General features: G+C 43.2%; 1 protein-coding gene across 1 annotated transcript in view; it reads left to right on the plus strand.

The window, feature by feature from the left end:
* Positions 1–25668, plus strand: part of LOC126268164 (adenylate cyclase type 2-like) — a 452935-nt gene that overhangs the window by 15781 nt on the left and 411486 nt on the right. The window lies entirely within an intron of this gene.

Genomic DNA, 25668 nt, shown 5'->3' on the forward strand with positions numbered 1-25668 from the left:
GAACCGCTGATCCACAGCGGTCGGCTCTTAATTGTAGAAACAGGAGCACTTGAGATCTGACGATTACAGCGTCCTCTGTCGGCCGGTGTGGCCGAGCGGTTCTAGGCGCTTCAGTCTGGAACCGCGCTACCGTTACGGTCGCAGGTTCGAATCCTGCCTCGGGCATGGATGTGTGTGATGTCCTTAGGTTAGTTAGGTTTAAGTAGTTCTAAGTTCTAGTGGGACTGATGACCTCAGATGTTAAGTCCCATAGTGCTCAGAGCCAGCCAGCGTCCTCTACCACGAAAACAGTGGTTTGAGTGGAATTACAATATGCAATAAAAGTGGGTGTTCCTGTCTGAGGTTACAAAGTGTAATACACCTCTTTCTCGGGGGGACAAATATTATTTATTATCACCCGTTGTATATTAAGCTACAAATTATCATTTTAAACCTGTGTGGTCTCCCTGGTGTGCCTAGTCGACCACAAGTCCCCGTCACTCTGTTCACTCTAACAACAGACATGGAGAAAGGAAAGTATCATCACAATTTGAATTTAGAGTAATATAACTTTCTTGCTTTTATTGGTCGTCGTTGCACGCTCGTGGTCCAGTGATGAATCTCGCCATCCGCTGTTTGTTAAATCAATTTGAGGTCCAGGGTGTGCATTGTGCTGCGTAAGAACTGACGCATATTTAAAGTTCGAGCTTTTATTCTATAAATGCTGATCGTGACAATATTCAATAATTTCAATGTAACAGCTTTTCCAATACATTATTTCGTTCCCTCTATCCTTTACCTTCTCAAAGCAAGCGTATTACAAGACGTCTCAACACCAACTGCCCATTGTATCTATACCCGCCAAACACTGGCTCCTGTTCACAGAGCTTACAAACTGTGCAGTACTGCCTACCTTGGTTGTATATCGATATTTTACACATATGAAAAACATAGTATGAAAAATAAAAAGTGTTTATAATATAGTTCTGTGGCAATATACCTCATGATTGTCGTCATATTAACAGCTTTTTAACAAAATAATAATATGTTTATGGTTACGTAGATAAAGTTCACTTGCTCCTTCAAGTTGATTGACGGCACCGCACACATCGCCAGCCGGTGGAATCGGTAGTTTCAGTAGTCCGTTACATTACAAAAGCTGACCCCGCCCACGCAGGAGAGGTCGTTAGGAGGTTACCAGTTGCACCACAAACAGATGTCCCCTTTACGGATTTTTAACTTTTTACCTAGACCATGTTTTTCGTACGGTGCGTCTTTTGGAGATATTTAATTGTCACAAGCTAAAAGAAACACATTGTATATGCTTCCTTGTAAATACTTTCAATTTTTTTATGAGTTAATTATTTCGGGACCCTTGAGATTGCTATCAGAAGAAATGACAGTGCTTCAGCTCAGCTGTAGCTCTCTGTGTGGTCTGTCAAGGTGAAAGCGGGTGTTGGGTGTGTTGCGTGCCGTAAGTCGCTCACTGTGTGCGTATCGCCGCAGACGGCCGTCCCACAGGACTGCCGCTGGATGGGTGCCCGACTGAGCGCCATAATTCACGGCCGCGACCCGCGCCGGCGGAAGCCGCATTGAGCTACCCGGAACTCCGGCGACGCGGCGCGCATGCGCAACAGGGCTGAGTGACCGTAGCCTGCCAGTCCCACTGGTGTCCACACACGGCCCTGCATTGCTGCCACCGCCCTTCAGTTCGCCCTGAAATTTGGACACGTTTAAGAAACCATTAACTTCTACGCATGCGTACAATCAAATCTTTCGTATCGTCTGCATCAGTCCATTTTTCTCGGCGAAGGGCTTATTTTATTTTATTTTGCGTATGGCAATACAGCGACAATATTTTATATAAGTATAATGTATAAAACAAAACAATGTGTAAATAGTACATGTGTAAAAAACAAGCAATAGCACAAAAGGATAAAGTACAAATACTCAATACAAAATTGCTACACATTTTAAGCTTGGCAAGCCTGACTAGAAATTCACTCATATATTTAAAGCTCAATATTTAGATTGCACAGCCAATCCAAAGCAGAGGGTTTCGCAGATACTGGGTGTTACAAAAAGGTACGGCCAAACTTTCAGGAAACATTCCTCACACACAAATAAAGAAATGATGTTATGTGGACATGTGTCCGGAAACGCTTAATTTCCATGTTAGAGCTCATTTTAGTTTCGTCAGTATGTACTGTACTTCCTCGATTCACCGCCAGTTGGCCCAATTGAAGGAAGGTAATTTTGACTTCGGTGCTTGTGTTGACATACGACTTATTTCTCTACAGTACTAGCATCAAGCACATCAGTACGCAGCATCAACAGGTTAGTGTTCATCACGAACGTGGTTTTGCAGTCAGTGCAATATTTACAAATGCGGAGCTGGCAGATGCCATTTGATGTATGGATTAGATCGGGGGAATAGCCGTGGCGCGGTACGTTTGTATCGAGACAGATTTCCAGAACGAAGGTGTCCCGACAGGAAGACGTTCGAAGCAATTGATCGGCGTCTTAGGGAGCACGGAACATTCCAGCTTATGACTCGCGACTGGGGAAGACCTAGAACGACGAGGACACCTGCAATGGACGATGCAATTCTTCGTGCAGTTGACGATAACCCTAATGTCAGCGTCAGTGAAGTTGCTGCTGTACAAGGTAACGTTGACCACGTCACTGTATGGAGAGTGCTACGGGATAACCAGTTGTTTCCGTACCATGTACAGCGTGTGCAGGCACTATCAGCAGCTGATTGGCCTCCACGGGTACACTTCTGCGAATGGTTCATCCAACAATGTGTCAATCGTCATTTCAGTGCAAATGTTCTCTTTACGGATGAGGCTTCATTCCAACGTGATCAAATTGTAAATTTTCACAATCAAATGTGTGGGCTGACGAGAATCCGCACGCAATTGTGCAATCACGTCATCAGCACAGATTTTCTGTCAACGTTTGGGTAGGCATTGTTGGTGATGTCTTGATTGGGCCCCATGTTCGTCCACCTACGCTCAATGGAGCACGTTATCATGATTTCATACGGGATACTCTACCTGTGCTGCTACAACATGTGCCTTTGCAAGTGCGACACAACATGTGGTTGATGCACGATAGAGCTCCTGCACATTTCAGTCGAAGTGTTCGTACGCTTCTCAACAACAGATTCGGTGACCGATGGATTGGTAGAGGCGGACCAATCCCATGGCCTCCACGCTCTCCTGACCTCAACCCTCTTGACTTTCATTTATGGGGGCATTTGAAAGCTCTTGTCTACGCAACCCCAGTACCAAGTGTAGAGACTCTTCGTGCTCGTATTGTGGACGGCTGTAATACAACACGCCATTCTCCAGGGCTGCATCAGTGCATCAGGGATTCCATGCGACGGAGGGTGGATGCATGTATCCTCGCTAACGAAGGACATTTTGAACATTTCCTGTATCCAAGTGCTTGAACTCACGCTGGTACGTTCTGTTGCTTTGTGTTTCCATTCCATGATTAATGTGATTTGAAGAGAAGTAATAAAATGAGCTCTAACAAGGAAAGTAAGCGTTTCCGGACACGTGTCCACATAACATATTTTCTTTCTTTGTGTGTGAGGAATGTTTCCTGAAAGTTTGCCGTACCTTTTTGTAACACCCTGTATAACCTCAGAGACAGGTCCTTTGTATCTTCTTAAGGGACGTTCCTAAATAATATGGCGACGTTCTGTTCTGGTGCTCCACAGTCACAGGCTGGTGAGTCGCATAGACCCCAGTTGTACTTATATGTATTACATCTTGCATGGCCCGTACTGGTACGGTTTAATTTAGTCCAGGTACATCTCTTCAAGTCAGAGCCCGGTAATTCCAGAGTAGGATCTTGGGTACCTTGTTTATTAACTCCAGAATCATTCCAAAAGTTCCGCCATTGCTCCTTGATGTCAGGTTGATGTTCTTGTGTATTAACCCATATAGGCTTCCGTGACTTCAAGCGGGTCGATGGTATTTCGTTCAAAACATCATGGATTGGTAGATTCTGTGGGTAATCTGAGTCATGAATTTTTGACCACTCTCTTGCTGCTGCTTCTTGCCTTCTCAATTGTGGAGGTGGGATATTGCTTAGAGTATGCAGCCAAGGGACTGGGGTGGATTTAATAGTACCCGTTACTATCCCCATACACTCGTTCAACTGGACGTCGATTTTCTTAGTATGAGTGCTCGAATGCCAGACAGCAGAGCAAAGGGCTGGTAGGGCGACATCTTTACAGTTTACCAAATCGGGCTAACCCTTTCAGAGCAGTAGCGTAAGTTCTGGCTTTGTTCTATAGGACCACGGGCGTTATGAACCTTTACCGGACGTTGCAAATTCACAGAACAGTTGCAGACGTGATTAGTTTTTCTGTAAATGGCCTGTTATTTATCATAAACTTAAGATAGTTCACTCAACTACGTACAAGGCAGGATGTAACATCACCAATAGCAAGAGATCAATATGAGGTGGGCAACATTTGTGCTGCCTGTGATTATTGACTTTGGATGCCAAAGCATTGCCGGCCGCTGTGGCCTAGCGGTTTTAGGCGCTTCAGTCCGGAACCGCGAGACTGCTACGGTTGTAGGTTCGAATCCTGCCTCGGGCATGGATGTGTGTGATGTCCTCAGGTTTAAGTAGTTCTAAGTCTAGGAGATGTTAAGGCCCATAGTGCTCAGAGCCGTTTTTTGAGTCAAAGCATTAAAAAGTTTATTCCATTCATTACAGTCATATTACTGATCCAGTTACAAATTTCAAATGTGGTTTTAGATTAATGGGACAGGTTATTATATCTAAAGTTACTTTCACATGATCAAAAGTATTCGTGCGGGAGCAATGTGGAATTGACTATTACATGTCACGAGACTCGGACCCACCGCACCGGTATAAAAAAGAGGCGGCGAGTATTCTGTTGCCGGTACAGGAGACTGGGTCACTCAGGCGAGCTGAGAGATTTCGAACGTGGACTAGTCGTTGGATATCACCTGAGCTACAAATCCATCAGGAACACTTCAAACCGAGAGAGGTGGCTCAATGGTTAGCACATTGGACTCGCAGTTGGAAGGTCGATGGTTCAAACCCGCGTCCGGCCACCCAGATCTAGACTTTTCGCAATTTTCCTATATCGATCGAGACAAATGCCGGGATGGTTGCTTTGAAAGGGGACGGCCGATTTCCTTCCCCACGCTTGGCACAGTCCGAGCTTGTGCTCCGTCGATGTCGACGGGACGTTAAACTCAATCTCTCTTCTTCTTTTAGGAACACTTCAACTCTTCCAAGAGAACCGAATTCGACTGATGTTGATGTTATTGTAGAGTGGAAACGCGAAGGAACAGCCACAGTTAAATCAAGATCAGGCAGACCTCGTGTAATGACAGACAGGGATCTTTGACTACTGTGGAGCGTAGTTTGAAAAATCGCATGAAATCAGAGGAGAGAGCCACCCGTGAGTTAGAAAGTGGTGCCACTAGTCCAGCTAGCACACTGACCGTGCGTAGGGAGTTAAAAAGAATAGGTTACCATCGTCGAGCAGGGAGTTAAACAGAGTGGGAGACTATGGTCAAACAGTTTCTCGTTAGCACCACATTTCCGTAGTCAGCGCTAAGTGACCCTTGAGGTGTGTAAAGAGCGACACGACTGGACAGTGGCTGACTGGAAACGAAAGGTTTGGAATGATGAATTGCGCTATATTCTGTAGCAATCTCGTGGAAGAGTCTGGAATTGCGGTGAATGTCTGGAGAACTCTACTTGTCATCATGAGCAGTGCCAACAGTGAAGTACGGAGGAGGTGGTGTCACGTTATAGGGAAGTTACCCGTCGTTCGGGTGCCGTTCCCTCATTGCGTTTAAGAAAATGCTAAATGCGAAAGGATATGAGCAGATTTCACAGCAGTGTGTTCTGCTTGCAGTAGAGGAACTGTTCAGAGACGATGGCACCTTTAAAACGTACTGGCCGGCCCAGGGTCGCGACTTTGGACCCAATGGAACACTTTTGGGTTGAGCGGTCGCTCAAACCGACCACAAAAGCTTGGCGGACTTCGTGTCAGCCTCACCGCGGAAGGAGGTTTTGCTTACCAGAATGCGCATCGGGCATAGCTGTTTCAAGCATGGCTTCCTCCTCCTGGAGGGGGGATCAACCTTTCTGTGAAGTTCAGCATGTTGTGACTACGTGTGTCCTGTATACTGATATTAGGGCAGCCCTTTTTCTCTCTGTAGATGTGCTCACCGTCCTCGCAGATACCGATACGAGTGTTAACAGAGTGGTGAAATTTTGTGAACTATCAGGCTTCATCCCTAAACTGGTGCGGAAGGGCGGCAGATTGTTGTACGTTAGAAACTGCTCTGCATGTGGGGACAGCCTTCGTCCCCACCCATGAGATTACATGGTGACTTTTCGTCAGGGCTCTGATGACCGTGATGTCGAGCGTGCCCGCAACCCAACTCATCATCATCATCATCATCATCACTTTTGGGATGAGTTAGAACGCCGACTTCGCTTCAGACCCCAGCTTCGACTTTCACTACTTCGTCTGGTTCAGGCTAGTGAGGACAGACATTCAGACACCTTACTGAAGGTGTGTCCAGCAGAATTCAAGCCGTCATAAAGGCGGAGAGTGGGCACATCCGATACATATGTCCACGAAAACAGTGTGGATACTTTTGATCAAATAACATGCTGCATCCTGTTGTTGTTGTGGTCTTCAGTCCTGAGACTGGTTTGATGCAGCTCTCCATGCCACTCTATCCTGTGCAAGCATCTTCATCTCCCAGTTCCTACTGCAACCTACATCCTTCTGAATCTGCTTAGTGTATTCATCTCTTGTTCTCCCTCTACGATTTTTACCCTCCACGCTGCTCTCCAGTACTAAATTGGTGATCCCTGGATGCCTCAGAACATGTCCTACCAACCGATCCCTTCTTCTAGTCAAGTTGTGCCACAAACTTCTCTTCTCCCCAATCCTATTCAATACCTCCTCGTTAGTTATGTGATCTACCCATCTAATCTTGAGCATTCTTCTGTAGCATCACATTTCAAAAGCTTCTGTTCTCTTCTTGTCCAAACTATTTATTGTCCGTGTTTCACTTCCATACATGGCTACACTCCATTCAAATACTTTCAGAAATGACTTCCTGACACTTAAATCTATACTCAATGTTAACAAATTTCTCTTCTTCAGAAACGCTTTCCTTGCCATTGCCAGTCTACATTTTATATCCTCTCTACTTCGACCATCATCAGTTATTTTGCTCCCCAAATAGCAAAACGCCTTTACTACTTTAAGTGTCTCATTTCCTAATCTAATTCCCTCAGCATCACCGGACTTAATTCGACTACATTCCATTATTATCGTTTTGCTTTTTTTGATTTTCATCTTATACCCTCCTTTCAAGACACTGTCCATTCCGTTCAACTGCTCCTCCAAGTCCTTTGCTGTCTTTGACAGAATTACAATGACATCGGCGAACCTCAAAATTTTTATTTCTTCTCCCTGGATTTTAATACCTACTCCGAATTTTTCTTTTGTTTCCTTTACTGCTTGCTCAATATACAGATTGAATAACATCGGGGAGAGGCTACAACCCTGTCTCACTCCCTTCCCAACGGCTGCTTCCCTTTCATGTCCCTCGACTCTTACAACTGCCATCTGGTTTCTGTACAAATTGTAAATAGCCTTTCGCTCCCTGTATTTTACCCCTGCCACCTTTAGAATTTAAAAGAGAGTATTCCAGTCAACACTGTCAAAAACTTTCTCTAAGTCTACAAATGCTAAAACGTAGGTTTGCCTTTCCTTAATCTTTCTTCTAAGATAAGTCGTAAGGTCAGTATTGCCTCACGTGTTCCAATATTTCTACGGAATCCAAACTGATCTTCCCCGAGGTTGACTTCTACTAGTTTTTCCATTCGTCTGTAAAACACAACATGAAATCTCCAATCGAGTCAAAAAATTCGCTTGATACTCCATATGATCTTATTATATGCTTCGTTGTGGCTTTTCGGAAATCAGAAATAGTGCATCCAGCTGTTTGCCTTGCTCCATGGCATTCAGGGTCTCAGGTGAGAACAGCGCTAGCTGGGTTGCACATGAGTGATGTTTTCAGAACCTATGCTGTTTGGCAAGGAAGAGGTCATTCTGTCTGAGTTGACTGCTCCGGCAGCTGGCGGAGTGCGTCGTCTCAGAAGCGGTCCCTTAGCAGAATTCTGCCCAACAGCAACTGACGCACCTTCTCTGGAGGAGGAGAAGTTTAATGCTTAACATCCCGTCGACAACGAGGCCATTAGAGACGGAGCTCACGCTCGGATTATGGGAGATATGGAGGAAATCGGCCCTCCCCTTTCAAAGGAACCGTCCCGGAATTTATCTAAACGACTTAAGGAAATCCCGGAAAACCCAGATCAGGATCGCCGGACGCTGGTGGGAACCGTCATCCATCCGAATGCGAGTCCAGTGTGCTAACCACTCCGCCACGTCGCTTGGTGCGCCTACTCTGGCGTCGGCGTAGGCGGAGAACCAGACGACGTGCTTGAGAGACAGCGCAGCGGCGGCGGCTACCTGCTACAACCTCTCCAACGCGTCGCGGTGGCGTGTTACCGGCCTAAGCTGGTCACAGCTGCCCTATGATGACTACGCGCCTCAGCGTATATTGTAAACACAGTTCCCTTTTTCCGCAGAATCTCAAATTATTCCTAAACAATGCAAGAGCTGTTAACATAAAATCACAGGACTTCAAAACTGTCTGAAAACGCCACGCCCAGAATCGCGGTTGCCTGGGGAGCCGTGGGACCCGATTCCTATTTGAGCTAGGAACTTGGGATAAAAAGTTTTGGTTTGGTCCGGACCAGCGGCCATTTTTATACCCTTCCAACTTCTGTCTTATTGCAGTTATGTTACAGTATGTTAAGCAAGATTTGAACGACGAATCGGACCTGGTGACCAGGAAAATTGTGCCAGTCGATTAACTCCTTTGGCAAAAGATTTTAATTGGGCAGAAATTATTAATGCTCAGTCAATGACATCATTTGTACATGTGTAACTGCGTCGTTCGTATTTTACGAAAAAAAAAGTTTCCCTTAAATTAATCCAGAATGGAGCGAGATCATGGTCCAAATTTGATCCACTGGTGTATCTAAGCTTGGTCGAAGATAAGTTTCAACCATCTCAAAAAATGTTGCTTCGTTTGGTTTTAACAGGAAAAAAAAGTTTTTCTGGGAGGTTTCTGATGGGCACCTCTTCTATGCTTTAATCTTGGACGGAGTTTAAACTTTGCACGAATGTAAGTAAGTGGATAATGTCAAAACGAATTTTTTAAAATCCAATAATCTTTATCTGTTGTCCAAGTACGATAATTTAATGTTTTTCTGGAAGGTTTCTGAAGCGCGCCACTTCTGTACTTTAAACTTGCACGCATCGGTACAAACTTCGCCCGAAGGAAGATAAATGGATAAAGTGAAAACGAATTTTTTTATCCAATATTCTTTATTCATTGGCGAGATACGATGTTTTAAAGTCTATCTAAATGTGACAAGTAAAATTCGTTCTTGCGTGCACTAAATGTACTGAAAGGGTTTAAACTGTATCAAATAAATAATTCTTACGATAAAACTGGAAACGCGTTTTCATTCGAATTTTACGCGTAAAAAAAAGACATTTTTGTGCATCGTATACGCGCGCCACTTCCACGTTTCAGACCTGTACGAATCTGTTCAAATTTTGTAAGAAAGTGGACAAATATGTGTAATTAATGATCAACCTCTTGTTTTGGGAAAGCTTTATCCGTTGCCATGAAATAAGCAACATGGTTCGAAAGACCATAAAGAAACCGACACCGGGTGAGCCGTCGCCCGAACCAATAAAAATGTACATCGCTTGCCAAGCTATTGCGGCCTAATGTCAAAATTATGGTAGAGTAAAATTTGGAAACCAGAATGAAAATTGCTCCTGTCTTTGCACAAGAAAAAGCGAATATATCCTGGGCAGAGTTAGGGATGTGAAAGAAGGGAAGTAGCTGTTCTACTTATCTGACAGCTTATAAGACGTTTAAATCAAAACATCTTAACATACTCGTAAAACGTGAAAAAGTTTTAAGACTACTTACCCAGTGCACTGAATCTCTTAGACCCGCCTCCTTGTAGATCTATGGTGAGGGGTTTAAGAACAAATAGACACCAATTTATGTGCTTCTAGAGAGTAGGATGCATCTGCAATAGGTAGTATCCGAGAGTGGGTGTGCATTTATGATAGGAAGTATCCCAGAGTGGGAATGAATGCATCCTAAACTTAAATGACACGTTGTATCATATTGCACGACGTGACAAATGACACGTTGGATGACATGTGGCATGTGTCGTGTTGTACGACATATCATATATCATGTTGTAATCTCCCCCCTCCTTCCTTCTCCCATCTATTGTCCACATTAAACAATGCCCAGTCCACGTAATTATTAATCAAAGTTTTTTATGAAGATTTCAAGTTTACTTAGCTTGTCATGAGATGGCTCCAGTTCTTCTTGTCCAGGGGTCTGAAGTTGAAAATCGAACATCAGGTCCTCACGGTTGGTTTGAACTAAATAAACTGGAAGATTTTTATAGCAGAATTTTTTATGTAAATATATTTTCCACTGATTTTCTCACATTGTAGTGTGTCGTACAGTATTTCGATTTTTCACATTAACAAAGCCGGAATTACATTGTTCGCACCTATTATACAAAAATGCGTCCGATCACATCAGAGGCAAGCTTAAGACTCTCACACATTGCGGAAATAACAATACTCTAAAGGGTTTACAATTTTTATGAACAAATTAATTACTGAGCGAGGTGGCGCAGTGGCTAGCACACTGGATTCGCACTCGGGAGGGCGACGGTTCAATCCCGCGTCCAGCCATCCTGATTTAGGTTTTCCGTGATTTCCCTAAATCGCTCCAGGCAAATGCCGGGATGGTTCCTTTGAAAGGCCACGGCCGACTTCCATCCCCGTCCTTCCCTAATCCGATGAGACCGATGAACTCGCAGTCTGGTCTCCTCCCCCAAAACAACCCAACCCAACAAATTAATTCGTACTAGTTTTCGTTTCGATTGTTATTTCATAGATGAATCCAAAAATAAACATAGTAAACAATATAGGATTGCGTAATTAATAACAGAAATTTTAATTGTGCAAATAATTCGAAATTTCAAAAGTTTCTAAAAAAAATTTTAACTGTACATTCAGAACTAGTACTTATCGATTGTAACATCGAAGCTAAAATATTTTATAAAGTAATTCCTTTTCATAAATTTTGGCTTGGCGCATAACATACTGTGTATAAAATTATACGAAAGTTTTCGGAAAAGTAAGTGAGATAATACCGACCTGTACAAAATTCGAAAAATAATACTGGTGTCGACAACTACGGTTGAGGAAAAGTAATGATAGAGGAGTATGTCCCGTTACAATGTTACTTTATTTTACACGATGCCTTAGATTACGTGATATTGGTACTAACGCCAGCAAGTAAAGAACGCGAATATGTAAAGATCTTTTGATTTAAATGTCTTTGGAGGTGCCAGATAAGTCGAAAAGCTAGTTCCCTTCTTTTACATCCATAGTCCTGCCCAGGGCATATTCGCCTTCTTTGTGCTATAGCACGACATCTTTCATTCTTTTTAATAGAGTAAATCGCCGTTCTGGTGAGTAGTGTTATACTTTCGTGCCATCCAGATTTCGGCTTTTCTGCCATTTTCAAATTCAATGCGAAATGCTGTTAGACCATTATTAAGTCACTTCTGTTACGGTAATCCAAAGCACGTAAACAAAGCTAATACATGTCTTTAAGATGTAACTGCCCAGTTATATCTTAAAGGCATGTGTTAGCCTTGTTTACCTGCTTTGGACCCCCTTAACAGACATGACTTAATAATGGTCCAACAACTTTTAGCATTATGCTTGATAATGGCATAAAACCAGAAATATGGATGTGTAAAAGATAAATATCATAATACACAGTCAAACGGTTTTTGGTAGCAGCTGCACAGCAATTCCTGATTTCCTTTCGATCCTAGGCAGATGCTTAGCAACACGAAGATACGAGTATTGGCTGTTTCTCAAATCATTACACATCGACAGTTGACAGTACGGACGTGAATCAAGTTACAACACGTTGGTCGGCCGGGGTGGCCGAGCGGTTCTACGCGCTTCAGTCTGGAACCGCGTGACCGCTACGGTCGCAGTTTCGAATCCTGCCTCGGGCATGGATGTGTGTGATGTCCTTAGGTTAGTTAGGCTTAAGTAGTTCTAAATTCTAGGGGACTGATGACCTGAGATGTTAAGTCCCATAATGATCAGAGCCATCTGAACCAGGAAAAGCTGCTGCAGTGCAGTACAGTAGAGCACAGTAGACAGCTTTTTGTTTTTTTTTTTTGTTTTTTGTTTTTTGAACGGCCAGTATCGGTTGGTCAGTCAGTGTGCTCCCTGCCGCCGTTGGATAAGCAGCTGCAGCAGTAAGTCGCATAACCCTAGCTTACTTATTTGTTAGATAGTTTAATTAATTTCTTTCCGTGTTTTTGGGTACTTGTATTGTTTAATTCATATATTTCTGGCGTATTATAGTATTTGAGGGTTGTAGCATCGCGCCTTAGTACCTGAATAGTGCAAATTCGCGTAGTCGTCTGTCTTCTGTTTTTGTTTTTGAACGGCCAGTGTCGGTTGGTCAGTCAGTGTGCTCCCTACCGCCGTTGGATAAGCAGCTGCAGCAGCAAGTCGTATAACCCTAGCTTACTTATTTGTTAGATAGTTTAATTAATTTCTTTGCGTGTTTTTGCGTACTTGCATTGTTTAATTCATATATTTCGGGCGTATTATAGTATTGGTCAGTTGTAGCATCGCGCTTTAGTGTTTACTTCGTAGATTCTTATTTAAATTGCGTGTGAGTTTCGTATAGGAGGTGCAATTTCGAGTTTTAGTTACTGTAATCGTAAAATCAGCAGATTGTAGCGCAGTCGTTAGGCATTTGTACAGGTTAGTTGATACATTCTTTTCGTGTTCCGCTTGCGTTATCTAGGCACGGACTCGTGTTTCGGTAACTGTTGTTAAACATCGATTAGAATGGACAGGGACTGCGGTTGCTGTGTTCGGGTGAGGGCTGAGTTGGCATCCCTTCGCTCACAGCTGCAATCGGCGCTGACTTCGGTCGCGCAGCTTGAGGCTGTTGCCAATGGGCACCACTGTGGGGAGCCGGACTCGGGTATCGCGGGGATGACAACCTCGTCCCGTCTGTCCCCAGATCGGTCTGCCGCTGTGGTTGCCCCGGTTGCTGCCCGCAGTGGGGCTGAGCCCTCGCCTGTGGTTGATTGGGAGGTCGTTCCAAGGCGTGGCAGGCAGCGAAAGGCGTCCCCGGAGGCTGATCAGAAAGCCTCCCCGGTGCGTCTGACAAACCGGTTTCAGGCACTGTCTCTGGCTGAGCCAGATGCAGCTGCCTGTCCTGTTTTAGAGGATCATTCTCAGCCTTCAAGGTCCGGGCAATCGCAGAGGGTGGGCTTACTGGTAGTTGGGAGCTCCAATGTTAGGCGCGTAATGGGGCCCCTTAGGGATACGGCGGCTAAGGAGGGGAAGAAATCCAATGTGCACTCCGTGTGCATTCCGGGAGGAGTCATTCCTGATGTGGAAAGGGTCCTTCCGGATGCCATGAAGAGCACAGGGTGCAGCCAGCTGCAGGTGGTGGCACATGTCGGCACTAATGACGTGTGTCGCTTTGGATCTGAGGAAATTCTCTCTGGATTCCAGCGGCTATCTGATTTGGTGAAGGCTGCCGGTCTTGCTTACGAGATGAAGGCAGAGCTCACCATCTGCAGCATCATTGACAGAACCGACTGCGGACCTTTGGTGCAGAGCCGGGTGGAGGGTCTGAATCAGAGGCTCAGACGGTTTTGCGACCGTATTGGCTGCAGATTCCTTGACTTGCGCCATAGGGTGGTGGGGTTTCGGGTTCCGCTGAATAGGTCAGGAGTTCACTACACTCAGCTGGCGGCTACACGGGTAGCGGAGGCTGTGTGGCGTGGACTGGGCGGTTTTTTAGGTTAGAAGGCCTCGGGAAAGTACGTGGTGGGCTGCAATGTCAAAGGGTGCTTGGCAATTACAGGACGTGCTTGGATCAAGGAACAGTCGGAATTATAGTTGTAAATTGTTGTAGTTGCGCTGGAAAAGTCCCTGAGCTTCAAGCGCTAATAGAAAGCACAGAAGCTGATATCGTTATAGGTACAGAAAGCTGGCTAAAGCCTGAAATAAGTTCTGCAGAAATTTTTACGAAGTCTCAGACGGTGTTCAGGAAAGATAGATTAGGCAGAATTGGTGGTGGAGTGTTTGTGTCTGTCAGTAGTGGTTTATCTTGTAGTGTAGTCGAAGTAGATACTCTGTGCGAATTGGTGTGGGTGGAGGTTATACTTAACAGCCGAATTAAGTTAATAATTGGCTCCTTCTACCGACCCCCAGACTGCGATGATACAGTTGCTGAACAGTTCAGAGAAAGTTTGAGTCTCGTAACAAATAAATACCCCACTCATACGGTTATAGTTGGTGGGGCTTCAACCTACCCTCGGTATGTTGGCAAAAATACTTGTTCAAAACCGGTGGTAGGCAGAAAACGTCTTCCGAGATTGTCCTAAATGCATTCTCCGAAAATTATTTCGAGCAGTTAGTCCACGAACCCACGCGAATTGTAAATGGTTGCGAAAACACACTTGACCTCTTGGCCACAAACAATCCAGAGCTGATAGAGAGCATCATGATTGATACAGGGATTAGTGATCACAAGGTCGTTGTAGCTAGGCTCAATACCATTTCTTCCAAATCCATCAGAAACAAACGCAAAATAATTTTATTTAAAAAAGTGGATAAAGTGCCACTAGAAGCCTTCCTAAAAGACAATTTCCATTCCTTCCGAACTGACTATGCGAATGTAGACGAGATGTGGCTCAAATTCAGAGATATAGTAGCAACAGCAATTGAGAGATTCATACCTCATAAATTGGTAAGAGATGGAACGGATCCCCCGTGGTACACAAAAAAGGTCCGAACGCTGTTGCAGAGGCAACGGAAAAAGCATGCGAAGTTCAGAAGAACGCGAAATCCCGAAGATGGGCTAAAATTTACAGACGCGCGAAATTTGGCACGTACTTCGATGCGAGATGCCTTTAATAGGTTCCACAACGAAACATTGTCTCGAAATTTGGTAGAAAATCCGAAGAAATTCTGGTCGTATGTAAAGTACACAAGCGGCAAGACGCAGTCAATACCTTCGCTGCGCAGTGCCGATGGTACTGTTATCGACGACTGTGCCGCTAAAGCGGAGTTATTGAACGCAGTTTTCCGAAATTCCTTCACCAGGGAAGACGAATGGAATATTCCAGAATTTGAAACACGAACATCTGCTAGCATGAGTTTCTTAGAAGTAGATACCTTAGGGGTTGTGAAGCAACTCAAATCGCTTGATACGGGCAAGTCTTCAGGTCCAGATTGTATACCGATTAGGTTCCTTTCAGATTACGCTGATACTATAGCTCCCTACTTAGCACTCATATACAACCGCTCGCTCACCGATAGATCTGTACCTACAGATTGGAAAATTGCGCAGGTCGCACCAGTGTTCAAGAAGGGTAGTAGGAGTAATCCATTTAACTACAGACCTATATCATTGACGTCGGTTTGTAGTAGGGTTTTGGAGCATATACTGTATTCAAACATTATGAATCACCTCGAAGGGAACGATCTATTGACACGTAATCAGCATGGCTTCAGAAAACATCGCTCTTGTGCAACGCAGCTAGCTCTTTATTCGCATGAAGTAATGGCCGCTATCGACAGGGGATCTCAAGTTGATTCCGTATTTCTAGATTTCCGGAAAGCTTTTGACACCGTTCCTCACAAGCGACTTCTAATCAAGCTGCGGAGCTATGGGGTATCGTCTCAGTTGTGCGACTGGATTCGTGATTTCCTGTCAGGAAGGTCGCAGTTCGTAGTAATAGACGGCAAATCATCGAGTAAAACTGAAGTGATATCAGGTGTTCCCCAGGGAAGCGTCCTGGGACCTCTACTGTTCCTGATCTATATAAATGACCTGGGTGACAATCTGAGCAGTTCTCTTAGACTGTTCGCAGATGATGCTGTAATTTACCGTCTAGTAAGGTCATCCGAAGACCAGTATCAGCTGCAAAGCGATTTAGAAAAGATTGCTGTATGGTGTGTCAGGTGGCAGTTGACGCTAAATAACGAAAAGTGTGTGATGATCCACATGAGTTCCAAAAGAAATCCGTTGGAATTCGATTACTCGATAAATAGTACAATTCTCAAGGCTGTCAATTCAACTAAGTACCTGGGTGTTAAAATTACGAACAACTTCAGTTGGAAGGACCACATAGATAATATTGTCGGGAAGGCGAGCCAAAGGTTGCGTTTCATTGGCAGGACACTTAGAAGATGCAACAAGTCCACTAAAGAGACAGCTTACACTACACTCGTTCGTCCTCTGTTAGAATATTGCTGCGCGGTGTGGGATTGACGGAGGACATCGAAAGGGTGCAAAAAAGGGCAGCTCGTTTTGTGTTATCGCGTTATAGGGGAGAGAGTGTGGCAGATATGATACACGAGTTGGGATGGAAGTCATTACAGCATAGACGTTTTTCGTCGCGGCGAGACCTTTTTACGAAATTTCAGTCACCAACTTTCTCTTCCGAATGCGAAAATATTTTGTTGAGCCCAACCTACATAGGTAGGAATGATCATCAAAATAAAATAAGAGAAATCAGAGCTCGAACAGAAAGGTTTAGGTGTTCGTTTTTCCCGCTCGCTGTTCGGGAGTGGAATAGTAGAGAGATAGTATGATTGTGGTTCGATGAACCCTCTGCCAAGCACTTAAATGTGAATTGCAGAGTAGTCATGTAGATGTAGATGAAACACGCAATGAGACGAACAGAAATGACACTTTTATTCAAAGACAATAAATACACTGAGGTCATCGCTATTTGTGATGGTCTCCTGGAAATTACAAAATGCGCGACATGGTTCTTAATATGGTGTGTCGTCACCACGGACTGCAGTGTATGCTGTGCAACGAGCTGTTATGCTGGCCACAAAGTAGGTGAGAAATTCTTGTGGTTGGATGTTCCAGTCCTTCGACATTCCAGTTGAGACCTGCTGGATAGTCATTAGCGCATATGGAAACGTAGTACTTGAATGAGTCAGAACTCTTTATATTAGTATTACGATATTATAAAGTTATCTACAGAATGCTAAGCGAGATGCCGCAGTAATCTAAATCTACCATTTGGCTGCTGATTTTACTATTTCGATGTTAGAAAGTCTGTCTACACAGTGCAAAGCACAGTACAACAGTAGTCTAGTAGTAGAACTGATAAACTGTCCACAACATACTTAAATTGACCACCAAGACGTTTGTTAAAAGGGGGCAGAACAACGAGTCGTTGTGAAGTGTAGTTCGTCCTTCTTCTTTTCCCCCTCTCTTTTTAACTACAATTACGAATAACTTAATTTTCAACCGTTGTTTTTGTGGTCTTCAGTCCGGAGACTGGTTTGATACAGCTTTCCATGCTGCTCTATCCTGTACAAATCTCTTCACCTCCCAATAACTACTGCAACCTACATACTTCTGGATCTGAAACCAATCCCTTCTTCTAGTCAGGTTGTGCCACAAATTTCTCTTCTCCCCAATTCTATTCACTCTCAGTAATTACGTGATCTACCCATCCACCCATGAGCATTCTTCTGTAGAACCACATTTCGGAATCTTCTATTCTCTTCCTGTCTAAACTGTTTATCGTCCATGTTTCACTTCCATACATGGCTACACTCCATACAAATACTTTCAGAAAAGACTTCCTGACACTTAACTCTAAATTCGGTGTTAACAAATTTCTCTTCTTCAGAAATGCCTTATTTGCCATAGCCAGTGTACATTTTATATCCACTCTACTTCGTCGATCATCAGTTATTTTTTTCCCAAATAGCAAAACAGTTTTACTACTGTAAGTGTCTCATTTCCTAATCTAGTACCCCCAGAATCACCTGATTTAATTCGACTACGTTCCATTATCCTTGATTTGCTTTTGCTGACCCATCTTATGTGTTCCTGTCAAGACGCTGTCCTTTTCTTCTCTGCTTGCTCGGTATACAGATTGAATAACGTTGGGGATAAGTTACAACCCTGCCTCACTCCCTACTCGACTACTGCTTCCCTTTCATGTCCCTCGACTCTTACAACTGCCATCTGGTTTCTGTCCAAATTGTAAACAGCCTTTCGCTCCCTGTATTTTACTCCTGCCACCTCCAGAATTAGAAAGAGAGTGTTCCAGTCAACATTGTCAAAAGCTTTCTCTAAGTCTACAAATGCTAGAAACGTAGGTTTGCCTTTCCTTAATCTGTCTTCTAAGATAATTGCCTCGCGTGTTCCAACATTTCTACGGAATACAACCTGATCTTCCCCAAGGTCGGCTTCTACCAGTTTTTCCATTCGTCTGTAAATAATTTGCGTTAGTATTTTGCAGCTGTGACTTATTAAATTGATAGTTTGGTAATTTTCACATCTGTCAACATCTGCTTTCTTTGGGATTGGAATTATTATATTCTTCTTGAAGTCTGAGGTATTTCGCCTGTCTCATACATCTTGCTCACCAGATGGTAGAGTTTTGCCAGGACTGGCTCTCCCAAGGCTGTTAGTAGTTCTAATTGAATGTTGTCTACTCCCGGGGCCTTGTTTCGACTCAGGTCTTTCAGTGCTCTGTCAAATTATTCACTCCGTTTCATACCTCCCATTTCACCTTCATCTACGTCTTCTTCCATTTGACCCTCTATATATCCCTTCTACCTTTCCGTACGCAGCTCGTGGTCTCGCTGTCGCGTTCTCGCTTCCCGAGCACAGCGTCCCGTGTTCGATTCCCGTCGGGGTCAAGGATTTACACCTGCCTCGAGATGACTGGGTGCTTGTGTTTTCCTCATCATTTCATCATTATTCATGAAAGTGGTGAGATTAGACTGAGCAAAGGTCGAGAATTTGTACGGGCGCTGATAACCGCGCAGTTGTACGCCCGACATCCAAAGGTCTCTTTAATTTTCCTGTGGGCAGTATCCATCTTAGCCCTAGTTATACTTGCATCTAAATCCTTATTTTTGTCCTCTTGCCATCCCTGTTTGGTCATTTTGCACTTCCTGTCATTCTCATTTTTGAAACGTTGTATTCCTTTCCGTCTGCTTCATTCACTGTATTTCTATATTTTCTCCTTTCATCAATTAAATTCACTATATCTTCTGTTACCAAAGGATTTCTAGTAGCTCTCTTCTTTTTACCTACTTGATCCTCTGCTACCTTCATTATTTTATCTCTCAAAGTTATCGTTTCTTCTACCAATGTATTTCTTTCCCTTGCTCTTGTCAATTGTTCCCTTATGCTCTCCCTGAAACTCTGTACAACCTCTGGTTCTTTCAGTTTATCCAGGTCCCATCCCCTTACCTTCCGACCTTCGTGCAGTTTCTTCAGTTTTAATCTACAGTTCATAACCAATAAATTGCGGTCGGAGCCCCATCTGCCCCTGGAAATGTCTTACAATTTAAAACCTGGTTCCTAAATCTCTGTCTTACCATTATATAATCTACCTGAAACCTTCTAATGACTGCAGGCCTCTTTCATGTATACAATCTTCTCTCATGAATCTTAAGCCAAGTTTTAGCTCTGTGCAGAATTCTACCACTCGAGTTCCCCTTTCATTCCTTACCCTAAGTCCATATTCTCCTATTTCTATTCCTTCCCTTCCTTCCATTGTCGCCTATGACTACTAAAATTTCGTCTCCCTTAACTACGTGAATAATTTATTATATCGCATCATACATTTTACCAATCTCTTCATCATCTGCGGAGCTAGTTGGCATATAAACTTGTACTACTGGGGTGGCGTGGGCTTCGTGTCTATCTTTGCCACAGTAATGCGTTCACTATGCTGTTTGTAGTAGCTTATCCGCGTTCCTATTTTTTTTATTTATTATTAAACCGACACTTGCATTACCGTTATTTGATTTTGTATTTATAACCCTGTATTCACCTGTCCAGTAGCCTTGTTCCTCCTGCCACCGAACTTCACTAATTCTCACTATATCTAAAATTAACCTATCCATGTCCCTTTTTAAATTATTTAACCTACCTGCCCGATTAAGGGATCCGACATTCCACTCTCCGATCCGTAGAACGCCGGTTTTGCTTTTTCTGATAACGACATGCTTCTGGGTAGTCCCTGCCCGGAGATCCGAATGGGGACTATTTTACCTCCGGCATATTTTACCCAAGAGGACGCCATCATCATTTAACAATACAGTAAAGCTGTATGCCTTTGCGAAAAATTACAACTGTAGTTTCCCATTGCTTTCAGCCGTTCGCAGTAGCAGCACACAAGGCCGTTTTGGTCGATGTTACAAGGCCAGATCAGTCAGTCATTCCCTGCAACTACTGAAAAGGCTGTTCCCCCTCTTCAGGAACCACGCGTTTGTCTGGCCTCTCAACAGATACGCCTCCGTTGTGGTTAAATGCCGGCCGGAGTGACCATGCGGTTCTAGGCGCTACAGTCTGGAACCGGGCGACCGCTACGGTCGCAGGTTCTAATCCTGCCTCGGGCATGGATCTGTGTGATGTCCTTAGGTTCGTTAGGTTTAATTGCTTCTAAGTTCTAGGCGACTGATGACCTCAGAAGTTAAGTCGCATAGTGCTCAGAGGCATTTGAACCATTTTTTGTGGTTAAATCTACGGTACGGTTATCTGTATCTTGGAGGCACGCAAGCCTCTCCACGAAAGTTAGTCCATGGTTCATGGGGAGGGGTGAGGGGTGATGGAGGATTTCTGAACTATCGCACAGAAAATGTTGTGTCGGAAGGCGAAAAAAACACAACGTCCAACTAATATACCTACACAGGAAGAAATGAGGTCTTGGTACAATAAGACAAATCAGAGCTCTCAAGGAAAGATTTGTTTGTTAATTTTTACAACGTGCTATTCGAGAGTGGAACGGTAGAGAAAGAATCTTAAAGTGTTTCTGCGAATCCCCTGCCAAATACTTCAGCGTGAATTACGGTGTAAACATGCAGATATAAAGGTAGTCACGATTCGACGTAAAACAGCAAGAGTAGTGAAGTATTTTTGCACGATAACGTAAACTGCGCCGACGCCAGGTGCGATAGTCGACCCTGAGCAGCTGCCTGGTTTCCTGACCCAAATAACCGCTGCCTCATATCCATCATCGTCAGCCGCCAGCTCTCCTGACGCCAAAATTGTTAGTTTGCCGCACTCTCTGTAGCGATTATGCAAGCCGTAGGATTCTTTCCTCGTCTGTTGTCGTTCTTCAACCTGTTTTAAGTTCCAGTCTGAATTTTTCATAACTTACTCTTAGTAAGGTAACAGCTCAACTAAGGCTTATAAATAAGGCTACAAAATTTGACGAACTGGAAAGTAAACATTACGCAGCAACTCAATGCTGGTGGACATTAAAGTTTTGGAGACCACAATGAAAGAGTCAACTTTGACATATTTCGTAACGGACGTTCTCCGATATGCAGGCAGTAAGTTTGAAAAGACATATCGTTCCTGGACAAAGGCTGGAATGGTAGGTCTTTTGGGTAGCACTCATATCCTCTGCATCTCATGTTACTTTCACTAACCGTATATTCCTCGGCTGCCTTCTGTATTAAATCTCCTCAGCTACACGTAATAGTTTCTCGGGCTGTTAAGGATTACGGGCGACAGAACAATTGAGATCTGATAAAAAAGAGCGGACTTCCGTTCTGTTGCAGGATAGATTCTTATTGCTAAAACAACACGTAGTACTTGGTCATATTTGCAATTTTGTACTATTATTTTCAACGATCTACATGGAGTATTCATCTCTCTCATTTGCTTTAAACATATGTAGACATGCAACATTTCCATCTGATCTCAACACACATAAACGATTTTATTAGTATTTGGTACATATTTACATAGACTTTCTACATGTTATAGAGCATATTTATTCATGAATTTCGCTTGGACGTTAATATTAGCCCAGTATTCTAGCATTATTTTTCGCTTAGCTTCCTTCCTGTTTTTGATCCACTTCTAGTCTGTATTCTTCTTAAGGATTTGTTCGAAAACTATTTTATCTAGTTTCGTCTTTAGAGCGCCACATTTCTTCCAGTCATCATGTGATGTGTCTCAACGCCTTTTAGGTAGATACAGTAGATAAAGATTTGACTAAAGAACCTCACTGATCGTATTCCTGTCAGATGACCATAGAAAGAATTGGGCCTTTTATGAATATGAATGTAGCTCGTGGTTGGTCTTATTCTGTATTCCCTGTTTAGTTTGATCTGGACCAGGATCTTCTTCAGTAGTTGTTCTGACAGACCTCTGGTATTCTTTATGAGGCATTTTACTGAGTACACAGCTTTCAAACTAAGTCGTTCGGTACCGTTCTGTGAAACTGAGTTGCGCTTGGCATTGATTGGCACTGATAGTATGTTATTAACATCTTTGGCAAGGTAATATGCTATTTACACAGTATTGATCTCTACTTAAAAGCACCTGTCTCAGAGATATTAAGTTCTATTCATGGAAGCTTTCAATTCGCTTCATTTTTCCCGGGGAATCATCAGTAATTCTCCAGGCACTAACCGGATGCTCTCTACGAAATGTGTTCGGTTGGTTGATTTGGGGGAGGGGACTAAACAGTGAGTCATCGGTCCTGTCGGATTAGGGAAGGATGGGGAAGGAAGTCGGCTGTGCCCTTTCAAAGGAACCATCCCGGCATTTATGTAAAGCCATTTAGGGAAATCACAGAAAACCTTAATCAGGATGGCCAGACGCGGGTTTGAACCGTTGTCCTTCCGAGCGCGAGTCTAGCGTGCTAACCATTACGCTACCTCGCTCGATGAAACGTGTTTCTCAAGTCACATGTGCAAGTTCACCTTTGTTACTATCCTGTGAAGTTGGTTTATCTGTTTAGTAACTGTGTGAAGAGCTCAGAAGATTTGCAAGATCATCTGTGACAGCTGAACAGTCAATTTTCAGTTTTCTGTTATTGTAGCCATTTTGAATATATTTTTTATCTAGTTCCTTGCGCCATTCGCGAATAACGTGCTACAGAACGCATTAGAAGAACAAAGATGTATCTTCATATTCTTGTCTCACTCCCGTGGTAATTTCAGAGCGTATCCAAACCCCTTCCCTAATTTCACTTTGGATGTTTAGCCGAATATACCAGAATGAGATTTTCACTCTGCAACGGAGTGTGCACTGATATGAAACTTCCTGGCAGATTAAAACTGTGTACCGGACAGAGACTCGAACTCGGGACCTTTGCCTTTCGCGGACAAGTGCTCTACCATCTGAGCTACCCGAGCACGACTCACGCTCCGTCCTCACAGCTTTAATTCCGCCGAGTTCGAGTCTCGGTTCGGCACATAGCTGAATATGGTTTGTCCAACGCTTGTTCCAAATTAATTTTCTTTGGAACTTGTATTAAGGTATCTCGACCAAGCGAGTCCTAAGCCTCCTGAAAAATATGAAAATCATCACGAAATTCTTATTTGTTAATTTTAAAATATGCATTTTCATGTTTAGTTATGCAATATTTTGACTTATTCTGAGACTAGGATCTCGTCTCACATAGTTCGAATTGTAAGCACACCACTTTTTTTAGTAGGAGTTTCTTCGTTCACTTTAACCATAGCGCTCTGGGTACTTGACAGCTCTTTTTCAGTAGGTTTTCCCGCTGCCAGTGAGTTGTTACATTCAAGGTCGGATTGCTGTTTACCTCTGGCTCTCGAATATCCTGCTTCCATAACTAACACATCACCAACAGCAATAGATTTGTTATCAGTTTATTCCTTTGGTTTATTCCGAGCGTACCGAATGGAATGGTAAGGCGCTTCAGATATTTGGGTTGCATAAAAAGCAATGAGGTTCAAAGTGTCGACAGGCCATCCCGATTCCAGTTTTTCGTAGTCGCACCTTAACAACTTCAGAAGGTTTTCGAAATCGTTATTTTAACAGTGCCACCAATTCTTCCTCTCCATCGATGATTAACTGGGCTGTTGCTTTCCCTCTAACAGTCGCAACTCAGGAGATACAGCTAATCATTCGACGCATGAACCACAGACCATTAGAAGATGAAAGGCATATCAGCTGTAGCAAGACCAAGGTTTCACACTGACACTGAGTGTCTACATTCGTTAGACTAGATGATGCGACTACTGCACATCAATCCTCGGCACCCACAGAAATGTATTTCAAGTGGTTTCTACAACACGTCCTGGGGCAACTCTTGATTTAAGTGGAGATACTGTTAACAGTAAGGAAATTACACGATTATCCTCGCTAATGCAATAGTCATTAGAAACTTCGATTAGAAGACTATTAACTGAAATTTCTATCACTTCCAGCAATTAGCATTATTCAACAGTCAATGAAATCAGATGATACTTTTTACTATTTAAAGATCTGTATGTAGTACTACCTGCAACACAGCTCTCGACAATATAAATTTAATTTTACAAAAACGATGACGACGGGAAAATAACTTATTGCGCATCTTAAAACTGTTACCAGTTTGTTAAATGCTCGTGTTCATTTTCCTTGAAGTCCCCATACGATTCATTGAACAATGCTTTCAAAACTTCACAGACTATCTTGATGGACCCAGCCACTATACACTCTAAGGCAAAAAAAGCGATACACTGAGAAGGAATTATTCGATTGCGGCGGAAATCGGTAGATGTGATGTACACGTACAGAAAAACAAATGATTACAATTGGGACAGAGAATCGCAGAGCGAGGGCGCGAAGCGTGCTAGGTATTTCGACATGAACAATAATTGTAGGTGACAATTTTGTTTGACAACAGCTAAATTAAAATTTACACTCCGCTCTGCTTAGCATTTGAAAATCCTTAAGCCGGCCGCGGTGGCCGTGCGGTTCTAGGCGCTGCAGTCTGGAACCGCAGGACTGCTACGGTCGCAGGTTCGAATCCTGCCTCGGGCATGGATGTGTGTCATCCTTAGGTTAGTTAGTTTTAAGTAGTTCTAAGTTCTAGGGGACTGATGACCTAAGATGTTAAGTCCCATAGAGCTTAGAGCCATTTTGAAAATCCTTAAAACACACACCTAATATTGTTAAACAATCTTAACACATTAAACAACTGTACAGATAGGCCAAAACTGATCAAGTAGTACAATAATAAATTTGTCTTTTTCAACTAAGTTCTTAATTAGTTTAATTAACAAGAAGTAAGTGTACCAAACCGTAGTGAATTATGCTTCGTCTCCATAGAGCTTTTTAAGAAATAGTTGTACACTATTCCAGGCATGCAGTTCACCTTGCGTGCAACAGAATTTTAGTTCAGTTAATTAGATTTGAATTTATTAACATGCCGTCAGATTACATAAGAGAAATCCTTATACAAGTACATCAATAACATGAATGAACGTTTGCAATGTTTTCCTTAATGATGTGAACCACAGTTGTGGTTTGTCCAGACAAAAATTTTCTTGTTAACCCAACCCATGAGTATACTAAAATATAATAATAACAGCAGCATTCACACAGTTACTATATGTCATTATTTCTTTACAACTATTATTTACCTAAGAGTCCTCATAATTCATAAATAACTAAT

The sequence above is a fragment of the Schistocerca gregaria genome, chromosome 4, assembly GCF_023897955.1.
Source record: "Schistocerca gregaria isolate iqSchGreg1 chromosome 4, iqSchGreg1.2, whole genome shotgun sequence".
Taxonomy (NCBI): domain Eukaryota; kingdom Metazoa; phylum Arthropoda; class Insecta; order Orthoptera; family Acrididae; genus Schistocerca; species Schistocerca gregaria.